This window comes from Fundulus heteroclitus, chromosome 1, assembly GCF_011125445.2.
Source record: "Fundulus heteroclitus isolate FHET01 chromosome 1, MU-UCD_Fhet_4.1, whole genome shotgun sequence".
Taxonomy (NCBI): domain Eukaryota; kingdom Metazoa; phylum Chordata; class Actinopteri; order Cyprinodontiformes; family Fundulidae; genus Fundulus; species Fundulus heteroclitus.
The window spans coordinates 15,447,841-15,458,982 of record NC_046361.1 but is presented as its reverse complement, the minus strand read 5'-3'; the positions used below and the strand labels follow the sequence as shown (position 1 = coordinate 15,458,982).

The 11,142-nt window shown below is 38.4% G+C and overlaps 1 long non-coding RNA gene across 1 annotated transcript; it reads left to right on the top strand.

The window, feature by feature from the left end:
- The first annotated feature begins 303 nt into the window (after nucleotides 1-303).
- On the top strand, nucleotides 304-1,730 carry LOC118562928. Its single transcript, XR_004930894.1, has 3 exons — nucleotides 304-444; nucleotides 1,195-1,283; nucleotides 1,433-1,730. It is a non-coding gene; the product is annotated as an uncharacterized LOC118562928 (long non-coding RNA).
- Nucleotides 1,731-11,142: the final 9,412 nt, after the last annotated feature.

The following is an 11,142-nucleotide window of genomic DNA, read 5'->3' as shown; positions in this document are numbered from 1 at the left end:
ATATAAAAGAGGTGAGAAAGTATTTGCTGTATTGTAGATGATGATGTCAGTATCCATGGCCTAAATGTTCATCTAAAAATTTGCTTGAGTGATGTCATCTCCTCACTGGCGTTTCATTGTTGCATGGAGTGCTTTCACTTTTGCAGGCTGGGGCGTAAAAGCGGAGAAATAGACGTGCAGAGAAAAAGAGTCTGTCTATTTGTGGCATTATCCTGCATTTGTTTGTTTCTCGTATCAACCAATCACAGCTCTTAAAAGACAGCATCACACCTAGCAACAGGGTCAGCCACACCTCCTCACTAAGATTAAAAACCCTGGTCAGAGTTGCTCTCAGCAACTATCTGAATCACTTTAACTCTAGGATTTTTTTAGGCTACGTTAGGAGCTCTTTGAGAGGACTCTGTAAATTGTTATGAATACGGCCCCAGGTTTTCTGCAGGACAGGTGAGAAGAGTTTAAAACTGTTTTCTTATTTACTTTAAATAAAGCTTTAAGTTATTAGTAATTATAATGCAGCTTTCTTTGGAATTAGACATAAAGATCAAGTAACCTCTTCAGTCATGTGATTAAAGGGCCTCAACTGTTAACAGACTATTTTACTGATGATATTAACCTTACGGTAATTTCCTGTATTAATACACTTGTCCCACACATGTTGTGATTGTAGCATTAAAACACAGACCCAGAGTTTAATGGGATCACAACAGTGTTTTAAGAGGCAAACATTTAGGATTGTTGCTAATGTAAGCTAATTCTAACCAACAAAACAAACTCTTACTCAAAGTTAGTTTTTCCAGCTTTCTTTAATGGTGCACTCAAAGATAACCAGAAACTCTTATTTGGCATCTTTTCGCAGTGAAAAAAACTAATTTGGATCACTTTCAATAATTATCCAAAAAAAAAGGCAGTGCTTCTTTAACTCATTTCTCTTAAAGGTTTATTGAATCAATTCACTATTAATACTTAGCAGTTTGACAGCGAGGGAAAAAGCTGAGCAAAGTAACATAAGTTTGGACTTTCCACTTCCCAAAATGTGAATGCAGCGTTATGTGATACCAATGCAGCAAGAAAACGAAGTGAAGAAAGCATAAATGTACTCTAAACTGTAGACATAGAATGTTGTATTGCCAAAAGTATTAATGCATCCTTCATAATAATTGAATTCAGATGTTCAAATCATTTCCCTGGTCCCAGGTGTATAATGCTGCTACTACAAGCATTGGTGAAAGAATGGATTGCTGTCAGGAGCTCAGCAAATTCCAGCATGGTACTGGGGAGTGACAGTAAGTCCTGTCATGACGTCATGAAATGTCTTTACTAATTATACAACAGTAGTCTATGTATAAAATCAAAGAGTGGCGTCAGCGCATGCTGAGGTGCAACGTGTGCAAAGACAATATGTTCTTACCTCCGACCTTTCTGTGGCTTTCAGATTAGCTCGACAGCAAATGCATAGAGAGCTTCATGAGATGGGTGTCCCTGGCCGGGCAGCTGCATCCAAGCCTTACACCATCATGTTATGTGACAGCAGACAAGTCAATACATTTGATCATACAACATATCTTATGCATCAGAAACTAGTTAGGGTGCTTGGAACTTTTTTTTGTAAAGAAAATGGCAAAACTATTTATTTAAACTAAATGGAAGCATAAAAATTAAAGAAGACAAATAAAAATGATCAAAATCAAATCCACAATATATAAATCCTCAACACAACTATGTTGTTTTACCCATGACATTGTCAGAGTAATTTAATTACATTCCGTTGTAATTTTTCTCATTTTATTTTATTTTTTCCCTATACTCAATATTTTCAGTGTTGCAACAATAAAGCGTTTTACTGCTGTGAGTGAAATGCAAAATGTTTTTTTGATTTTCTGTGTGGAGCTGTTGTCAGTCTGTTGCAGTAATCTTCTCAGAAAGATGCATGATTTTTGCTTTTCTTTATTTAATTTTGTCATAACAAAATTAGCATATTGTTTTTTATACCCAACCTTAAAAACTGGGTTTAATGGAGCCATAATATTTTTTATAAGAGGCAAACATTTGGGTTTAGTTGTCATAGCAAAATTTGCATATTACTTCTTACATGTCAAAAACACCAGTAACAAATAATAAATAGATATGAGCTTTAGTTCGGTGTTCAGAGAGTTGTATTGTCTACCTGACTTCAGACTCCTTCAAAGGTTTTCACAATAATGAAAGAAACAATGTGCCTTTTGTACTTGTCTTATTTCCTTTTCAGGCTTCCTTTTCGGGCTGTTTCCCTTTGAGAGAAAATTGTTTTGAAAGGATGCATCAACGCAGCCAGCAGCTCCCCCCCCCCCCACCAAATAGCATTTAAACACTGCTTCTCTCTGTCCTCGTCACACAAGACGATGGCTGATGCATACTGAACAGAGGAGACAAGAGCTGTCTCTCAACCTGAACAGCAAACATATTCTCTGCCACACATTCAAAGACGGATGTGTGTGCAGACACCAAACTATACCTTCATTTATTCTACAAAGGAATAACGGTGGGGAAAAAAAACTCTTCCTTATCACTTTTAAATCAGATCAGCCATTGTATTTATACATATTCTTCTATATATGATCACTAAATCGCATTTAATCTGCCACAGAATGATTAGAATTTGAATATTAAGCCAGAGGACAATGTCTGTACGTTGATTTTCTTACAAATATGTTTTACAAGTGCTTTCTAATAATTGGGGCCGACCATAGCAATGAACGGTGAGCGCATTCTGCTCTACTCAGTTATTAGGGTTATGAAGGTTTTCCATTAGTAACAGTTAATTGGTACCAGCCACTTTCTAGGTGCGTCACTCAAGCAACTCCCGTTTAAGAATCAGACACGCCACAACAGCGACTGGGTATATTCTGATCCTGAATAAAAATGGAAGCACTGAAATTGATACCATGGTCCAACGACAAGAAGGCAAAATTTTTTGTGCTTGGTGACGGATTAGAAGATAACAGAGTGAGCTAGATGGAGTATCCTGAAATGAAAAAGGGTTCAAAGAAGTGTCTGAGTTAATGGCCGCTCACGGCTACCGATGCACAACCAAACAATGTAGGGAGAAGCTTTTGTTGCACGCTGGGAACAAACTGCCAGAAGACGCATCCTTCTTCATTAATTTGCAACTTTTATTAACAAGAATGCCTGCGGTCCAGAACACAAGCATACATTTTTTGTTTGAAATTTTCCTGCTATGACTCCTATGTCTCCTTCTTCGTTCTTCCAGTGAGTAACATGTCCATTGATGGCTCCATCGGGCAAAGGCAAACGTGAATACAATGTAAATTCCATTCAAACAAGTCCAGAAATGAACACCCTAATATCAGCTTAGTTATCAGATAGTAGCAGCGGCACAACAACATGACAATATGGAGTTTACCGGGTCGCACCTTAATGACGCCACTTTAATGCACCTGGCTGCAGCTGGCTCATGTAAAGGAAATATATATATTTTTTTACCTAATTGCTATTGAAATAACGTATTTTTTGTATAGCAGTATCTATACAACGAATCACAACATGAATAATTACTGATGCATGCACACTTAAACTGTATGCAGTTAACTTGTGCACACAATTTCACCTGCCACTTTCAGATGTACTTGAACCCTCCCTAACATCTGTTTCATCTGTAGTGTTGGCACTAACAGGTCTGGTTTAATTTGAAGTTCAGGTGCTACAAAAATCATGCAATTGATTGGTTAGTTGGTTGACTAATTACTTTCATTCAATAAACAATTTTTGATTCCCAAAGCATGCACTAGTAGTCCCAATCCAGAAAATAAATTATTAGTAGGTGTCAGGGTATGTGGAGTTTGAACCCGAATTCAGCCGCACAGAGCTTCGTTTTAAAGAGTTTATTGAAGGTTGGATGAGTAGTGGAAGATGAAAACCAACAGTCTATACTGGGCTGCAGCAGGATGATGGAGATGGCAGGAGGTGGTGGACGTGCAGGAACTGGAGAGCTGCGGGTGCTGTGCTGTGGAGCCAGGCGTACGCTGGAAGCCAGGAAACCTCCAAGGGCGATGAAAAGGGCGCTGGGATCCAGGAAGAGCCAGCAGTACAGCAGAGAGAGTTGTTGGAGCGCTGGAGTAGCAGCAGAACCAGCAGCATAGCAGAGAGAGTACTTGCAGGCGGCAAACAGGCGTAGACATAGAAAACTCTGGCAGGCAGACGTAGGAAACTCTGTCAGGCAGACATAGGAAAACCTCTGACTGGCAGACGAGGTTTGGATGAAGACAATCCGGCGGGGAAGAGCTGAGGGGAGTTTATATATGTGAGTTCAATTCAATTCAATTCAATTTTATTTATATAGCGCCAAATCATGAAACATGTCATCTCAAGGCACTTTACAAAGTCAAGTTCAATCATATTATACAGATTGGGTCAGATTATACAGATTGGTTAAAAATGTCCTATATAAGGAAACCAGTTGATTGCATCAAAGTCCCAACAAGCAGCATTCACTCCCGGGGAAGCGTAGAGCCACAGGAAGAGTCATCTGCATTGTACATGGCTTTGCTGCAATCCCTCATACTGAGCAAGCATGAAGCGACAGTGAGAAGAAAAACCACCCATTAACGGGAAGGAAAAACCTCTGGCAGAACCGGGCTCAGTATGAACGGTCATCTGCCTCGACCGACTGGGGTTACAGAAGACAGAACAGAGACACAACAAGAGAAACAAAAAAGCACAGAAGCACACATTGATCTAGTAATCTGTTCTACATTAGATGGAAGTAGCGGGTGAGACGTCTTCTCTGGATGATGTCACAGTTAACAGAACGCCAGACCAGGTGTACCTACTATGAAGAAAAAGAGAGAGAGCAAAAAGTTAAAAGCTGAAATGACGACAATCATTTCAATGTAATACAATGCAAAACTGGAGAACAGTAGACTGAAGAACAGTAGAAATCAGTAGAGTGAGAAAATTAGACCCTGATGTCCTCCAGCAGCCTAGGCCTATCACAGCACAACTATAGAGATAGCTCAGGGTATGAGCCACTCTAACTATAAGCTTTGTCAAAAAGGAAAGTTTTAACATTAGTCTTAAAAGTAGACAGGGTGTCTGCCTCACGGACCAAAACTGGGAGTTGGTTCCACAGCAGAGGAGCCTGATAGCTAAAGGATCTGCCTCCCATTCTACTTTTAGAGACTCTAGGAACCACCAGCAGACCTGCAGTCTGAGAGCGAAGTGCTCTGTTAGGAACATACGGGGTAATCAGAGCTCTGATATATGATGGAGCTTGATTATTAAGGGCTTTATACGTTAGAAGGAGAATTTTAAATTCTATTCTTGATTTAACAGGAAGCCAATGAAGGGAAGCTAAAATTGGAGACATATGATCCCTCTTGTTGATTTTCATCAGAACTCTTGCCGCAGCATTTTGAATCAGCTGAAGACTTCGAACTGCATTTTGTGGACTTCCTGATAGTAAAGAATTACAATAGTCCAGCCTTGAAGTAACAAATGCATGGAGTAGTTTTTCAGCATCACTCCTGGACAGAATGTTTCTAATTTTGGCGATATTCCGGAGGTGAAAAAAGGAATCTCTGGAAACCTGTTTAATATGGGATTTAAATGACATGTCTTGGTCGAAAACAACACCAAAATTTTTAACTTTATCACCAGAGGCCAAGTTAATGCCATCCAGATTAAGGGATTGATTAAGAACTTTATTTTTTGAAGACTCTGGCCCAAAGATTACAACTTTTGTCTTGTCAGAATTTAAATGCAGGAAATTTAAAGTCATCCAGCTTTTGATGTCATCAAGACATGACTGCAGTCGAAGTAACTGATTGGATTCATCAGGATTTATGGATAAATATAGCTGAGTGTCATCAGCATAACAGTGGAAATTGATCCCATGCTGTCTGATAATTTTGCCAATCGGAAGCATATATATAGTAAATAGAATTGGTCCAAGGACTGAACCCTGTGGTACTCCACAAGTGACCCTAGAGTTTGAGGAAGATTTATTATTAACATGAACAAACTGGAATCTGTCCGACAGATAAGATTTAAACCAGCCTAATGCTTTTCCCTTAATCCCTACAGTATGCTCAAGTCTTTGTAGGAGAATATTGTGATCAACTGTATCAAATGCAGCACTGAGATCTAACAGGACAAGTATAGACACAAGTCCATTATCTGAGGCCATGAGAATATCATTGGTGACCTTCACCAGAGCTGTTTCAGTGCTTTCAGTGAGTTAACAAATGGAATCAGTTCCCTTTGATTACTGATGGCAGGTGCAGGTGATTAGAGTGGAGTGGAGCCGGGCAGCATGGGAGGCAGAACATGCTGGAAGAAACAGCAACATGGTGAGACAGGCAAAACTGAACCCTGACAGTAGGGTACTTCATAATCTCATGCTCTCTTAGCCATATTGATTTAAGTATCTTTTCAAATTATAAACTTATTTCTTAAAACACAGCGGTAAATTACGTAAATATCACTTTGCCAATTCAGAGCGGAGTCTGATATTAGCTTATTAGCCCCAGACAAAGCTGTACCACCAGCGCTAGTCATTTACCCTTTGTCACTTCTGTCTGTCGCCTGGAAAACGTGTGTGAGCTTTGCACACTTTGCAGCATCCACTTACAAGGCTTTTCTCTTTTTTATTCTGGCCTTTTCAGCCCCACCTGGCCTTTTTTCTGTCCATCCTTAACTCTGGCTTCTAACTGAGCTGCTCCTCCTATTTCCTCTCACCAGGAGCGTGAGCATGAGCGAGGCTAAACTGGATTCAACCAACTCACGTGTGCAGAAGGGTGTACGGTGATATATGTGTCTTAGATAGGAAAAAGAACTACAATATAAAGGGTATTCTAAGTGATCATCTAGGCATTTAAAATCTATACAACACAAAAAATATAACAAAATTGTTGTCTTATCTTTAGAAAACAAATAATGTGATATTTGGGCCCATATCGGCCCAGAAATGAACCGGCCCGTTGGGAGATGGCCTGGTCTTCCCGATTACCCAGCATGCCACTTTATATATTCAAAGAAATCATAAGATTTCCTTGATGCACATTGTAACTAACTCGGCCAAACAGCGTTTAGCTCTTGTCCAGGAAACACACCAAGCAGCATGCCCCATCAAAATCTCTTCAGGAAGTTTTCTAGTTTCCTTTGATATTCATTCTGTTGCAAGTGAAGCTGCGCAGCAACCAATTGTGTTTCCAAGTAGTCATCTACACAAAATATTTACAAAGACATCATGAGTGAGGACAATTTGACCAGCTAATTATGCTTGTACTGTTTTTGTTTTCTTTGTTTGATAAGTAGGCCTCAGTTTTTGAACTGAGCTAAATGTTTCTATGGGATCTGCATGACTAATTGTAATAAAAGCGGATTTATTTCAAAATCTCCATGAATAAATTACCTTGGAGATATTCGGTTTGATTGTTTTTAAATTCAGTATTTCTGTTTGAAGGTTACTACGTCTGCTGAGGCACAAAATCCCCTTTCAATGTCCCTTCCGCAAAATACAACCGTTATCTCTTTCAGAGTGCTCAATGAAATCACATAATCAGATTCAGACATTAAACTATTTTTTTTCTATAGCATTCAGACCTTTGTGAGTTTTTAGTACCCTGCTCGTCTCACTTGAAAGAATCGTGTTGCCTAATTTCTCTCGGTCTGCAAATCAGTTTTGTGTCCGAGATTAGCCCTGGGCTTTCACAAGGCAGCAGACTTACATTTAGTTTTATGGTGAGCCCCCCTCAAGAAATGTCCATTTTTTTCCGCCATCTCTATCAGCATTTGCCTCACACTTACAATGGCCACATGAAGGCAGCAAAATGGGCACAGGAGCTTAGTGTGAATAGAACAAGAGATTAGAGAAAATTGGTGAGGACAGGATAAGGATACAAGTTATTCCAGTAACACAATTTCCTACAGCAAAGCTCTCCTCCTTGTCAGACAGAACGGGAGAACGTATCTGTATGTGCAAACTCATTGGGTTTACCTGGGTACATCCATGTATCTTATTTCTCACCTGAGAGTACAAGCAGCGCTGCTGGTGCCAGGAACATCAAACATATCAGTATCCATTTTCTGGGAGCTTGTTCGCCAACATGCTGCTCATCTTAATGAGCCGATTGTAATTACAGATACTGGGCTTGAACTAACACACAAAGGCAAAAACAAAGCGCAGCTATAATTTACACAGGATTCGGAATGGATTTACTGGCCCATATTTCCCTGCAATTTGCTAAGGGATGTTCATCCAAATATTAGTGCATGTAGTTAAGCCCACGTGGTTCCTACGCTGCCTGGAAAAATCTCGGATTTGATTTCAGTATTCTGCAGGTCTAGATGAGTACGGGAAAAGAAAATAAGATGTAGAAAGACAACTGAATTCCAGACTTAATTAATTTTGTCCTACCTTTCTCCATCTTGCCTTCCGTGTCCCTTTCATTCCTACATGCTGTCACCCCTTCCTTCTTTCCTGCCCACCTTGTGGTCATCCTTAATTGGTCCCTTTTGTCCATCCTTCTATCTGTCCTTCCTTTCTCATATCTTTACTTACTGTTTTCCTTCCTTCATGGGGTTCTTCCTTCCTTGTGTCCTTCTGTCTTTCTATCCTTCATCCCTTGTGCCCTGCCTCTTCCATTTACTATCCTTCCTTATTCTTTAAATTCCCTCTCTTTTGGCCTGATTCCTTCTTACCTTTCTTACTCCCTTGTGTCCTTCCTTTCATTTTTCCTTGCTCATTCCTTTCTATCATTTCTTCCGTTTGTCCTTTTCTTCCGTCCCCCTCCCCCTCCTTGTCTTCCCACGGTTTCTATCACGTGTCCATCTTTCTCTCTTTCCTCGTGCCCTACCTTCTTTCCATGCAATCTTTCTTTGCTTAGAGTTTGTGAATTTTGCAGGATCCTTATTAAATCAATTTAAAATGACTGAGAACTTGAAAGCTGATCATGTAAAGTCTGGAGTATTTAAATGAGAGCTGGGTAGAAATCCTGATACCAAAACTACTCATACCTCTGGTAGACACAGACTTGTCTGTTACTTCTATTCAACCAAGAGGTTGTTTATGAGGGGAGAAGAGACAGAGAACTCACAGAAGAACATAAGAGCATTTAAAAAACTGTTTTTATTTAAATTATATAAAAAAAAAACACATTATTTTTGACATTCCTGCTCGATCCTTATCAGCAGAGAAGCCTATACTGGCATTTCAGCCAGAGTTAGATTTGTCTATTCATTTTATGTCATGAGCTCCAAGTCTTTTTTGTTAGAATGCCTACTTGCCATCACCCACCCAGAAACATGACTGTTGCTTCAATTGAGAGGAAACATGTTGGTGAAATTGAAACATTACTTTAAGTCTAAATGTGTCGCTGAGGCTTCTAAATGTCTAATTTTGACCAACTCATCTTAGGAAGGAGAAAATAAACAATTAATTTAAACATCTGCATCCAATAAAGGTTTTACAAGTCACCGACTCGGTTTGCTTTCATCGTCCTTCTACTCTGATAAGAGTAGTTCAAATGATTCATGAAAAGCCACAAATTATAATGACATCTATCCCAATGACTGGACAAACTTATTTTTTTCAATATTAATGATATCAGAAAATGTAGATTTATCTCTCATAGACCAGTAGGCATCCTTGAAAAACAAAATATAATAATAATAATAATAATAATAATAATACATAGTATTCTGGATCAAATATCATCAAATGTTTCTAGGCACAAGTTTAAAATAGTCTGAAGTAACAGTTTTAAAAATCATTATTTTTTATTTTATTTTCCAATCTCCAGGAGGTAGCTTCTAGTGCCCATAAAAACCCAATTAAAGGTGGAATGTAGAAATGGGATCAATACTCCTTTCATTACTGCCTAGGAATGGGCCTGCATGGGCTCAGTGCCCTGATTAATTAGAAATCAGCAATAATTACTCTTTTCTGCCTCAGATACTAGCAGACAAAGAGATGAGTTTGCATAGAGATCATTTCGGGTGGGTTAATTGTGAAATAAGAGCCTAATCTCCAAGAAATGTTTGACAGCATGTTCAGAAATGTTCATCTTTTTTCCTTCCACGATGGCTCCATCCTGGATGGGTCGCCAGTACATTCACATTGTTTTACTGAGCTACCTACATGCTTTTTTAACCAGTGTACAGAAAAATTTATCCAAACAAAAGTCCTCATCAAAAGCTCTCATATTTTTGTTTTAAGGAATTAACAAGTGTGTGAAACCAATTTCTATTTTTCAATTTGAGATTAAAGCATAACATGTAAGAAGACAACTGGAAATGTCTAATCACAAATAGAGTAAATTCTTCCAAATGTGGGTTTTAGATCATTAAATCACTTTTTAAGTTTTAAATTTTACTGACTTAAATGATGGCATCTAGTTCAGTTTCATATATGTCCGTATTAACACTGGAAAACGAAATAATTTCTACTGTGTTCAAACTCACTGATATATTTTCCCATCTGTCTGAGAGGAAATGAGTACCCAAAAAAATGTAATTACAAAAATTTGGCTTACTGCAGCTAGTACTGCTGGCCACCAATTGAATACACACTGCATCATTATTGTGCAATGAATGTTACTATTTGTGTCTATGTGCTTAAAGAGGAAACAGAACAGAGAAAGATAAGGTAATTTTTCATCTGACTAAAACAAACAAACAAACATTTGACACTGTCTTACTCTGATTGTTTTTTCTTTCACAGACCAAGATTTAAGTGTCAGGAATATGTAGCTCACTATTTGACCCAATGTCTGCTGTGCACACAGGATGATGTGGTTTAATATGCACTTTTGGAACTGAAGCACTCACACAAGTACATACAAGTATTGTATTTCAAAGTATTAAGGGACGTAACTGTTTCAAATGATCATGCATATTGTGTGCAAATTAATTAATTGATTGATTCAGTCATTCATTCTCTAGACATTCACATTTTTGAAAAAAATTACTCAAGCCGAAATATTTTTTATAAATTTAAGTTATAACAAGTATAAGTAGGTTTTCACCAGACCCTAAATGTATATTTTTCAACATGGTTAATTAGTGTTAGTAGTGTTTATTAAGATTTACCCTACTAAGTCTCTCAACAAAATCTCCTAGCTATATATAGTAAATATTTATAGATTA